This window comes from Scylla paramamosain, chromosome 23 (genome assembly GCF_035594125.1).
Source record: "Scylla paramamosain isolate STU-SP2022 chromosome 23, ASM3559412v1, whole genome shotgun sequence".
NCBI classification, from domain to species: Eukaryota; Metazoa; Arthropoda; class Malacostraca; order Decapoda; family Portunidae; genus Scylla; species Scylla paramamosain.
Genome location: NC_087173.1, coordinates 7,507,986 through 7,520,485, shown reverse-complemented (window position 1 = coordinate 7,520,485; position 12,500 = coordinate 7,507,986). Strand labels below are relative to the sequence as shown.

At 39.2% G+C, this 12,500-nt stretch overlaps 1 protein-coding gene across 12 annotated transcripts in view; it reads left to right on the top strand.

Moving 5' to 3' along the window:
• LOC135112088 (potassium voltage-gated channel subfamily KQT member 1-like) overlaps nucleotides 1-12,500 on the top strand; it is a 220,795-nt gene that overhangs the window by 47,708 nt on the left and 160,587 nt on the right. For 2 of the 12 annotated variants that reach the window (XM_064026038.1, XM_064026039.1), the window contains one exon: nucleotides 481-562. The exons of the other annotated variants lie outside the window; for them this stretch is intronic. The gene's annotated coding sequence lies outside the window, so the exon portion shown is untranslated. The remainder of the gene's footprint in view (nucleotides 1-480; nucleotides 563-12,500) is intronic. 12 annotated transcript variants of the gene reach the window in all.

The window sequence follows — 12,500 nt, the reverse complement described above, 5'->3', positions numbered from 1 at the left end:
CAATGTGTGGCGCCCGCCTCATCTCGTTCCGCAGCTCAGAATCCTGATACAGTTTACCTTCCATTTCCTGAAGCATGTTTCGCACAGGTGTCGGTGATCCGGTTTATCGAGTGGGTTTATTCTTGCTTCCGGGGGTTTATGTTTCCCTGCTTTCCTTGCGCCGAGAATGGAAAGATTCGTAAAGATTCATGTTTACGAATTGGTCTGCTATGCTGGTCAATATCTCCGCTTAATTCCCGCCACGTTTGGTTAAGATTGTGTGTGTGTGTGTGTGTGTGTGTGTGTGTGTGTGTGTGTGTGTGTGTGTGTGTGTGTGTGTATTTTTTTCATTTCTTTTCTTTTCTTTTTTTTTCGTTGTCTTTTAAAGTTGCACCATGATTCCTGCCGCGGTAGTTTAAATATTTTCCCGTTTTCTTTTTTGTTGGCATATCTTTTTTTTTTTTTCCTTTTTCTTTCTTTTAATATTATTTTTTATTTCAGGTTACTACAAATATTCCTGACGCAGCAGCTGAAAAGTGTTCTAATTTCCCCAATATTTCACCAGGTCACGTGCATTTTCTAGGTACGTTATTTCCATATTTTTCGAAGCATCGAATTCTGCTCGTCACAATCCTTTTTGAATCCCTCTTGCTGCCACTGGTCTCTTGTGGCCTCACTGCAGCTTCTTTCACAACATTCCTTTATATTTCAACTTTTTTTTTTTAATATTCTATGGTCATTTCTTTTCCCAATATTTCAAAAGTCCGGACTCAGCTCGTCGAAAATCCCCTTTGTTTACCAGCAGCTGTCATTTGGCGTCTTTGGCTTCGCTGGAACTTGTGTGATCATTCCCTCACGTACCCAGCGTCCTAGACCCACCTGTGGCTCACCTGGCCCGCCTCCCGCCTCGGCTTTAAGGTGTACCAAGGCGCACCTACGTTAGTCTGGCGTGGGAGGAAGGAGTGTGTGGGAGAGGATTGGAGCGGAAGGAAGGCGTGAAGAAGTTCTAAACATATTACAGGTGTTGGTGTTGAAGGTTGCGGCCGTCACTTCAGTCACTTCAGTCACTTCAGTCGTTCCCAACTCGCCTGCATCATTCACTCACGTATGCTATGTTTAGTTTTCACGTCCTACGTTAAAATTTGAGTTGGGAATTAAGCTGAATCCGTCTGTCATGTGTGTTTTTTTGCTCCCCGCTTTGGTGTTACATCTGACTCCATCTCTCACTTGTGTATAAATGTGGAAGTACGAGCAAGAAAGATAGTAATGTAAATTTTTAAAGGTCTTTGCTAATTTATAATGTAGCTCTTTGCCTTTTTATTCTACCTTATCTTCGTAAACAAACACGCCTAATGAGTAGTTTAATATACCAAACGCTCAACACCACCAAAGACACTACCAAAATACCACCAAAAATATCTAAACGTAAGAGTTGAAACATTAAGTTGCTTTCCCTGTCGCCTCATGAGCTGCAGGTCGCGAGCAGGTGCTTGCGCAGTGGCGGAAGCACTAATATCTTTCCTCTGCCTGCGTGTGTGTTCCTCTGGCCGCTTACCTTTAGGATCCATGAATTTTGGCTTAAATCTTACAGTCGTCATGAGCACACGCAGGTTAATTCCGGGAAGGTAATGTAAAGGTGTGTGCGTGTGTGTGTGTGTGTGTGTGTGTGTGTGTGTGTGTGTGTGTGTGGTGTGTGTGTGTGTGTGTGTGTGTGTGTGTGTGTGCGGTATTTCGTTCCAGCGCTCCAACTTTACCGCAGAATTCGTGTTTATGGGGGTAAGTTTGAGAGGGGAAAAAATTACCTGCTTATGATAAAGATGTTACCTGTCTGCTTCTGGTGTTATTACTGAGCACCAGATTGTTAGTGATGGTGGTAACTGTAGTAGTAGTTGTTGTTGTATTAGCAGCAATTGTTGCTGCTGTAGAAGTAGTAGTAGTAGTAGTAGTAGTAGTAGTAGTAGTAGCAGCAGTAGTAGTAGTAGTAGAAGTAGTAGTAGTAGTAGCAGTAGTAGTAGTAGTAATAGCAGTAGTAGTTTAAAATTACCTCATTGTCTGGTAACATCATTACGACCACCACCACCACCACCACCACCTCCACCACCACCACCACCACCGCGACTCACCGAAGCATAACGCGAAATGAAATGTCACACAGAGTTAGTGGAATGTGACATGTACACTAAATGTTTCTTTTATGAATCTCACCTGGCCTGCAATAACGAGCTGCTACACCTGTCTGTCTGTCCACGTGTGTGTGTGTGTGTGTGTGTGTGTGTGTGTGTGTGCACCATTTGAGGATGGGAGCAATTAGTTGTCATGAGGAATTCCTGTTAGAGTGACACAGGCAGGCAAATACAACACAATGATCATGCACAAACTAATGCTATTTTTTTACGCTATATGTCATTACGTTTTGAATAACTGCACGGGTACATTCGAAAATAAAAAATCAGGTTCATTACGATATCAAGTATATAGTTGTGAAAATAAATATCTCAAAGAGAGAGAGAGAGAGAGAGAGAGAGAGAGAGAGAGAGAGAGAGAGAGAGAGAGAGAGAGTGTGTGTGTGTGTGTGTGTATGTGTGTCAACAACCATATATAACCTTTATAACACCTTTTCCAATATTCCTGTCCCCTAGCACTTGATCGAGTCTTGATAAGATAAAGTAACACGGATGAAGGCGATCTAATCCTTTGTTTTGAAGCGATCACGGAAGGATTAAGACTGAATGATGGACCGATAATGGGAGAGGGAGGGAGGGGGGGAGGGATCGCCCACGTGCAGGGAGAAAAATATGATGAGGGAAGTGAAGTGAGGCGGGAACCTGTTAGCAAGTATGAGGAAAATACGATACTATATTGATCAGTAAAATGAATGGAGGGAAAATGGAGGTAACAGTTATTGGAGTGAGAGACAGTGAAGTGAAATGACGGTAAACTGAGAAAAATCTAAGGAAATTTAAAGAAGAGGAGCCAATTTGTAAGGGGGAAAGACCTGGATTTTTTTTTTTTTTTTTTTTAAGTTTGATGGCACAGAATTCGGATTTTTTTTTTATCCAGAAAGACGTGAACAGTCATATCCGTATATACATAAAATCAATCCAAAGATAGTTTTGAAATAATTTGCGCTAAAAATTACAAAAAAAAAAAAAAATGTGAAGATGTTACCTGAAGTCGATCGAAAAAAATAAATAAATAAAATAGGTTAATTAAAGAGAGTTTACGACATCGTATGCACAATTACACTTTCACTCCAACTTTCAAAGACAGAAATTCACAGCAGTTTTGACTAATAACCTAAATTTCTGGCAGGTCTCATCAGCCTGCGCACACTTCCCCTTTCCCGAGTCCTGGCGAGGCAGACGTTTAGAGGACGCTATTAAACTGACAACTTTTCCGCATAATTTGTCACACCGTTCAGGAGCACAAGGCACCACCAGTCAACCTATACTCCTCTTTCTCCTTCCCGATGAATTAGATCCTCAGAGAACAATATGACAGTATTTTTGGTATAGTTTTTCAACCTACTAATGAGTCCAGCCAAGAATACACACAAAAAAAGAAGAGGAAAAAGACCTGTTCATAATTTTACTTCTAAAAAGAAAACGCAGGAAGAGGAAAAGAAATGAGATGGCCAGCTTACTCTCTGACACACATCCTTTTAACATTAACAACCCCTGGCGGCAGAATCGAGAACCAACATCAATTTTCTACCCGTTTCTGAGCCTTCAGAGTCCTTTCCTGAATGACTAAGTATGGAAAGGACAACAGCAAAGCCTCGAGGAGAAAAGAGAGCTTAGGTGGCTAGTGAAGAGTAGAGCGGAACTTAACTATGATTAATGATGGCGCTGTAAACGGAACTTAATTGCCCTGGAGTCGTTAAGGAAGACGAGGACGAAGAGGAGGAGGAGGAAGAGGAAGAGAAGTAGGAGGAGGAAGAGAAGGGGGAGGGGGAGAGGAAATGATAGTGATGAGGCGAAAAAATGAAGGGAGGGATAATGACTGGAGGTCTCGGTTGATTGTTAATGAAATGCTCGTTTGGGGTGATTAAGTACTTCCCTCTGCTGTTTTTTTTTTTTCTGCATGTGGTTAAGATTTATAAATGATGGGGTATGCGTTTGTGGGAGGTAAGGGTGTGTGTGTGTGTGTGTGTGTGTGTGTGTGTGTGTGTGTGTGTGTGTGTGTGTGTGATTTGTCTAATATATTACTATTTTCCACTAATTCGCATATTTTTCTGTCATTTTCTTTTATTTCTTATTGGATCATCTTTTATCCTTAAGGTATTTTTCGTTATTCATATTTATTTTATTTTCTCTCTCTCTCTCTCTCTCTCTCTCTCTCTCTCTCTCTCTCTCTCTCTCATCTCTCTCTCTCTCTCTCTCTCTCTCTCTCTCTCTCTCTCTCTCTCTCTAAAAAAGCATAAATATTTCCGTTTCGTTGGAATTATTCTCTTTGTTTTATGTTGTTGATTTATCTCCTCGTTTGTACTTATCCTGACATTTCTTTTTTTCCATTATCTTTTCAACACTTTCTTACGTCATTATCTCTTTTCTTATGTACGACTTTGTGCCTTGTGTATCCCACCTCCACACAATTACGACAACGACGACAATGACCCACAAAAATTAATAACACCGAACCAGCACCGACAACTTTTGAAACTATTTGCATAATCTTGACTGTTGATTAATTAAGATTACCCGCTCTCATTATACTTCTACGTCACCAACACCACCACCATTACTATTAAGATTACCGCCACCACCACTGCTGCCTACTATTGTTACTGCCATTACTTCAGCTTCTCACTAATAGGCAACTCTTCTAACTAATTTTCTTGCGATTATGTAAATGTAACAACTTATTCTACTAATTTTCTTGTTTATGTCATGGGATGTTATTTGTACCACTTTTTTGTCTCGATAACAAGTACTTTCTTATTGTGTGTGTTTGTATTTAATTCCTCAACCACCATTACCTTTCCACTTAATATAACCCTTACGAGGACTCAGAGGCACGAGACAAGCAAAATACACTCACGGTTTTGCATATTTGGTATTTCTTCCTTGGCTATGAGAAGCGACGGGCGATGTACTGAGTAGTCTTGCTGATCGAGGAGTGAGTTAGCTGTTCATGGGCAGCACGAAATCTGGTCTGGCTGCAAATGTTTCGTTTGTTGAGCTGCTTCGTTACGCTGCTCGCCTCTGACTCTCACCCACACAAGGAAAGACACAAGGGGCCCAAAAGTAGAGTGTAGTATTTCATCTGTACGTAAACCAATTGTTGTAAGTGTATAAAGAAAAAGATCGTGACCTTCCTTTTGCCGCCCTGAAAATGTTGAACAAAGAAAACTTCCAATTCCCTGAGCGTGTTTTTAATTAGTCACTCGGGGATTTTCTTCACCAATGAAATATATTCATCTTACTAGTATCTTTTTTTATATTTCTTTATTTATTTTTTTTTTTTGTGGGGTCGATGAGAGGGCTTGAGTATACAACTGGATCTTCATTAAAAACCTCTTATAGAATTCTGCTTTTGTCTTTAAGTAGATTTATAATGGACAAAAAATTTTATTCCCTATATTATTTCACATCATCGACATTGATTCTTCATCCTTTCCTTTGCATTGCTTACACATTTTTTATTATCCTTTTTTTTTAATCTTTTATTAGAACGGTATATTATTTTTGCATCCTTAACTGATTTTATAGCCTGTATCCAGTATTCATTCCACATTAGCTTAACCCTGCTTTGTATAATTGGATAAGGGTACAGGGGAATAGACTTGCCGGGGTTCATAGAAGGCAGAAAATATAAACGCTACACCTTGATACCTGTAATCCATCCAGGGTTCCCACGGAGAGTTCAGCAAAATAGCAGTGAGGCAGGTGAGGGTGATAATGATGAGCACCACCTGAGCCCGGGTTTATTAGGTCAGTCACTGTATTGATCCAGCTCGTACCCTTCCTTCCTTGCCCCTCCTCCCTCCCTTCCTCCCTCCCTCCTTACCTCAGTCCTTCCCTCCCTTCTCTGCTTTCATTCTTCTTTTATCATCTCTCGCTGTTTGTTTGTTTTTCTGATAGTAAATTTAGAAAAAAATCTTATTTCTTCATGTTTTGTCTGTTAATATTTGTTCTTTATCATGGTGTTATTCTTCTTTATCTTCTTTCCTTGTTTTGTTTTGTTTTTCCTGGTCGTAAAGTTGGAAATAAATTGATTTTGTTTTATTATTGATGTTTTGTTTCGTTTGTTCTTGAAGTTATAATATTGTCGAAGTTTCCATTCTTCTTTGTCACCCCTTTAGTCTTGAAATTCTTATTATTTTGTGTGTAATGATTTTTCAATATCGTTATTTTCTCCCTGTTTTCTTACCTATTAATTATTTCGTTCTTTGTCACTATTTCATTTTTGAGATTTCCAGGATCCTTATTTCCTGTCAATCTTCGTCTTTTTTGCTTTTTTTTTTTTTTTTTGTTCCGTGTCTAAAGTTTCAAGGGTCCTTATTTCCTCTCTTTGTTTCCGCTCTTCATCTGTCACCTTTGATCTTTTCTCGCAAGTTTTTCCTTCATCCTCATTTACGTCGGCCTCTTTGCTCCCACCCCCGAGCCTCTCTCTCTCTCTCTCTCTCTCTCTCTCTCTCTCTCTCTCTCTCTCTCTCTCTCTCTCTCTCTCTCTCTCTCTCTCTCTTTGCCTTATGCATAAAACATTCTTCTGAAGGTTAATCGTATTATGCGAAATTTTATACGAGAGAGGGAATGAGTGAGAAGCTTTAATTAATGACGTCTTTGAAACCTTTCATCATACTCTCTCTCTCTCTCTCTCTCTCTCTCTCTCTCTCTCTCTCTCTCTCTCTCTCTCTCTCTCTCTCTCTCTCTCTCTCTCTCTCTCTCTCTCTCTCTCTCTCTCTCTCTCTCTCTCTCCCATTAAAACACAAAACACCGCAGCATCGTCTCCCTCTCCTATTTTCCAACACATAAGCAATTTTGGTGGTGAAATTGCTTGTCCATCTACCACTCACACTCCTCCTCAAGTCCCCACCCTCCTTTTCTTTTTTTTTTTTTCTTTCCAGTATTTTTTTTTCGCCTCCTCCACGTTCTTCGTCCCTTCCCCGCGATATTTTTTTCTCTCACTTACGTCCTGCATTCTTCCACGTGCCTCTCGCTCCTCCACTCTCCTCCTCCAGCATTTTGACACATTCATCTTCCTGCTTCGATTTCTCATCTTTTCTCACGTGATGTATAGGAGGAAGAGGAGGAGGAGGAGGAGGAGGAGGATGATGATAGCGGTCTCAACATCACTCTCTCTGCCCAGCCAAGAGGAAGGTAACTTATCGCCGCATACTTCAAGGAGGAGAAAAATCTGAACCTTTGTCAATTGAATCGTTGATCTTACAAAGCTAATCTGGAAAAAGAGAGACAAACGAAAAAAAATAAATAAATTGTGTCTTACTTCTTTATTTGTATTTTTTTTTTTACCTCTACCGTCCGTAAGTTGCAAGTCTCTTACTTTATTCACTTAACTTATGCAAGAGTTAAGCAGTATCTTCATTTTTTTTTCATCCATTTCACTGGTAAATTAAGAAGCTCTCCGCCTGATTTTATTTTTTCCATTTCCTACGACCACTAGGGTTTCAAGAAAGCAGTACCATGGCGCTTTAACTAAACCGATCGACGTTATTGGAGCCCTTTCTTTGATGAATATTTTCAGAAACGGCAATTAAAGGAGTCGTCTCATCTCATATATTTTTTGTAACCCTTAGCCAGTCACCTTTAAACGTCGAAATAAAATACTTAACTGTATCCGCCTTATACAGAATCGTACCCAGCCAGTCGGCCTCTCCTCCACCTACCTGGCGCGAGAACACCTGCCAGCCGCAGATTCACCTGTCCAAAGTCACCTGGCCTGAGGGTGTCTCCGGAAGCAAAGAGATCCAATTAGGCATCCGGTCTGCGCCCACCAAGCCTCCATACCCGTGTCTGAGGAGGACAGGTGTTCAGCCAGATTAATTAGTTCGAGAGAGTTGATGGTATAAAGGTAGACTGATGGACGTCTGAAGAGCAATTAGCAAGGTAGAGAGAGAGGAGTGGGGCAGACAGGTAGACAGACAGACAGGTAGACAGACAGACAGGTAGACAGGTAGACAAGTAGACAGACAGGCACATCGATTCTTTACTCCACCAATCATTGCTAAACACACCATAAAAACATGCTCTAAAAACATAAACCTAAAGAAATCTAGAACAGAGTAGGCCTACACGTGACAACCACTCAATACCTGCGGAAAAAAAAAAAATTATGGTACTACAGTAAATATACTTAAAATAATTTCTTCACATCTATACTAAAAACTTTCGTAAACTCTATACTCACAATAACTTCCAGACCTCTATACTTACAATACTTCCTCACCTCTACACCTCAGTCCGTACCCAATGCTTCCGTCGCCCTATGAGACGCTTGCTACACGGCGCCTCCACCTCGTTGCAGCAGGGAAGCCCCGTGCGGCTGCCGAGGCCACATCATAGAGAAGCTGTCGCCGCTGCCATTCCTGTGTAGTGGTTATCTTTTATTACGCTCTGCTGCCCCACAAGTGTTGATACAGCTGTGTGTGTGTGTGTGTGTGTCAATATGGATGGTGTTATTCTCTCTCTCTCTCTCTCTCTCTCTCTCTCTCTCTCTCTCTCTCTCTCTCTCTCTCTCTCTCTCTCTCTCTCTCTCTCTCTGGCGTTTTTCTGCCCAGAATGTACGTGACACTTCAATCTGCGGTGCTATTTTTCATCATTTATTCCTATATTTTCTTCCCCTTCCATCCATCGCTGCTATTTCTCCCAGTTTTCCACATCGTTTTGCTTCCTCTCCTCCTGTCTCCCTCCATCCCTCCTGCCCTTTTATTTTTCCTGTCCTTCTTTCTCTCTTCCGTCATCTCTCTCTTCAGCGTCTTCCTTCCTTCCTTCCTTCCGTCCGCTCTCCCTCCCTTCCTCTCTTTCTTTCTTCCTTGTCCTATTTTTTTACTTTCCTTGCTTTTCCTTTCCAATTTTGTCATGCTGTTCATTCAGTTTTCTTTCCATTTTCATCCTTCGTTTTTTTTCATATATCTATTTTTATTTCTCATTCCTCTTCTCCTTACTTTTCTTTTCTTCTTTCTTTTATTTTCTCTCTTCTATCTTTCTTCCTTACTTACTTCCTTTCATCCTTCTTTCTTTCCTTCCTTCTCTTCGTTTCTTCTTTTCTTCTCTTTCTTCTTCTTCGTCCGCCACCACTACCTCGACCAATACCACCACCACCACCACCACCACCTCCTCCTCCTCCTCCTCCTCCTCCTCCTCCTCCTCCTCCTCCTCCTCCTCCTCCTCCTCCTCCTCCTCCTCCTCCATTCAGCATCTTATTGAATTGTCTCGCCAACGTATTCCCACAAGATTAAGGGAGACTATTCAAAGGGTATGCTCTCTCTCTCTCTCTCTCTCTCTCTCTCTCTCTCTCTCTCTCTCTCTCTCTCTCTCTCTCTCTCTCTCCCTCTCACTTGAAAATTAATAAACGTGAAATCAAAAGGATCCCCGGGAAAAAATAGTTAAAATTTGAAAATATTAATAACTTTTTACTATTATTTTTTCTACTGTCGCCATATTGATTATTTTTCTTATCATACCTTTTTATTTTTTTTTCCCTCATTATACCTTCCTTTTCCCATGAGACCGAAGTTTTTTTCCATTCTGCGCCTAGTAATTTCCGGCCGTTTTTCATTCTTTCCTTCCTCTTTCCCTTTTTTTCCCCCGAATTTCAAGAATCAAGCGGAGAAAGTCGATGGAAATTTCTCTCTCTCTCTCTCTCTCTCTCTCTCTCTCTCTCTCTCTCTCTCTCTCTCTCTCTCTCTCTCTCTCTCTCTCTCTCTCTCTCTCTCACACACAACTTAAGCTGCTTCAAGAGAGGATCATCAAGATATCTCAGAATTTAAACTGACCTATCTCTCTCCTCTCAGTCTTGTTCCTTTCTGAGAACCCGCCATTATGAGTGGGCTTTCTTTAATCTCTACTCTTTTTCCTTTTTTGCCCTTGGCTGGTCTCCGAATACGTAAAAAAGTTCTTGATTACTACACGAATCACGACTTTCTCGTTATCTCCTTTCAGGTTTTTCTTTCTTTCTCTTTTAATCACTAATGTTTCTCTTATTTTTTTTCTTTTTTCGTTTTTGTTATTTTAGGTCACTTTTTTTCATCATCTTTTTTTACGATTGGAACTGTTTCAAGAAAGGGTCTTAAGGCACTCTAAAATCTACAATGACCTTTCACACACATTTCCTTCTTCTTTCTTCTGGGAACATCATTACAAGCCAACTTTTTTTAACTTTTCTTTTTTTTTCTTTTTAATTCGGCCGGTCTCCCAAATAGTTAAAACAATTCTTCATTACTACACGAATCACGACTTCCTTGTAATCTTTCTTTCAAATCTTTCTTTCTCTTTGTTTCCCTAAACTTTAATTTGAAGCCTCGAGCGACCTTTTCTCATTTCATTGCTTTTCCCGACCCTTCCCTGACCTCATTATGTATTCACCGCATACCTGCAGTAAATATGTATAGCTAATTAATTTGCAATATCTGGTTCCCTCCCTCGCGTACTTCCTCTCCCCGCGAGTCACCGAGCCCGTCAGGGAAATCTACGTAAAATGAGGATGACCTGTTAATATTGGCCGTGTGCTGCGCTGCTTTGTGACTCTAAATTTATCGCTCATCATGCTTTTAGTTTACCATGAATGTATTTTGTTAGAATTTTATGCTTTTTTTTTTCTTGTCGTGGTGTGTAAGTTTTCATTTTCCATGTTTTTTTTCGTAAAATTATTTTGTGTTCCACGAATTTTTTGGAAGTAATTATTTTATTTTTTTTTTTTTTTAGTGTTTTCGTCAGTAGGTGCTGTTTTATGCATATTCTTTTATCTTTTTTTTTTTTTTTAAGTGAGTTGGGTGTGATTTGTGAAAGATTGCTACAGTTAATTGTTTTCTGTAATTATATCTCACTAATGATTCGTTGAAAAATCTGTTGCATGTAATTACTCTCGGTAACTGTTGGTCATAATTTTCTTTGATGAAATGTTCTTTGGCGGGGGGACTCGTAAATTATAAATGTTATATATATATATATATATATATATATATATATATATATATATATATATATATATATATATATATATATATATATATATATATATATATATATATATATATATTTTTTTTTTTTTCCTATTTATGTCCCGTTGAAAAAAACACCTGATTATTTTTAACCCACTTTAATGATGTTTCGTTAAAAATAATTAAATATTACATATGATTATATTTTTCTTAACTTTCTATTGAAGTTTCGTTGAAAAAAAAAATACCTATTTTTTTTTTTTTTTTTTTTACTTCCTTGAATGATGTTTCGTTAAAAAGTAATGAGTCTGGTGTCGTTTTCCATTGGCGTGTTGTCGCTCAGTATTCCGCCCCGCTTCCATGGCCGCTAATAAGTTCCGTCCACCATTCCATCTGTGCAATGCTGCGTGAGATGTAATTTGTAATGTTCTCACGTCACTGTTTTCATTATATCGTGACGCGTGGTCAAAAAATGTTGTTATTTCGCGTTTTATCGTATTGCCTTTTTCGCAGGTTTAGTTTGTTTTTAATCTAATATTCCAAGCTGCCACTCGTCCCTCTTTCCCTTCATGTTCCCTTCCTTCATTTCTTCGTTCATTTAATTTCCATTCTGCTGAACATTGCGGTGTTTTTTTTTTTTTTAAGATTAATGTATTTTCTCTTCCTTGCATTTCCACTTTTTTTCTTTTTCTTTTTTTTTCAACTCGGTTCAATTCTTTGATTAGATTTCTACTATTTTTCTGTTTTTTATCACTTTTTTTTTACATTTTCTTGTTTTCTCCCTATTTTCTTTTACTTTGATTTTCTCTTTTTTGGCACCTATTTTCATTTTTTCCACTTTATATATATATATATATATATATATATATATATATATATATATATATATATATATATATATATATATATATATATATATATATATATATATATATATATTCTTTTCTCTCTAAATCTCTTTTGCTGGAATTTACTCTCATTTTTCAACCAATTTCAATTCTTTCCCTCTTATTCATTCACTTCCTTTCCTTCCTTCATTACACACACTCACACACACACACACACACACACACACACACACACACACACACACACACACACACACACACACACACACACACACACACACACACACACACTGAATTAAACAGTGCAGTGCCTTCACGTCCCAGTCCATTCATCTTACCTTCACGTGTCTTAGTCTTCATCTTTTTACCAGCTCCCTCTGCCTTGGTCTTCTGGTCGCCTCTCCCTCAGTGGTCGAGTTACAAAGACACACACACACACATACACACACACACACACACACACACACACACACACACACACACACACACACACACACACACACATACACACACCACCTTCCTTTGTTCCTCTCGCCTGGACTCAGGTCATC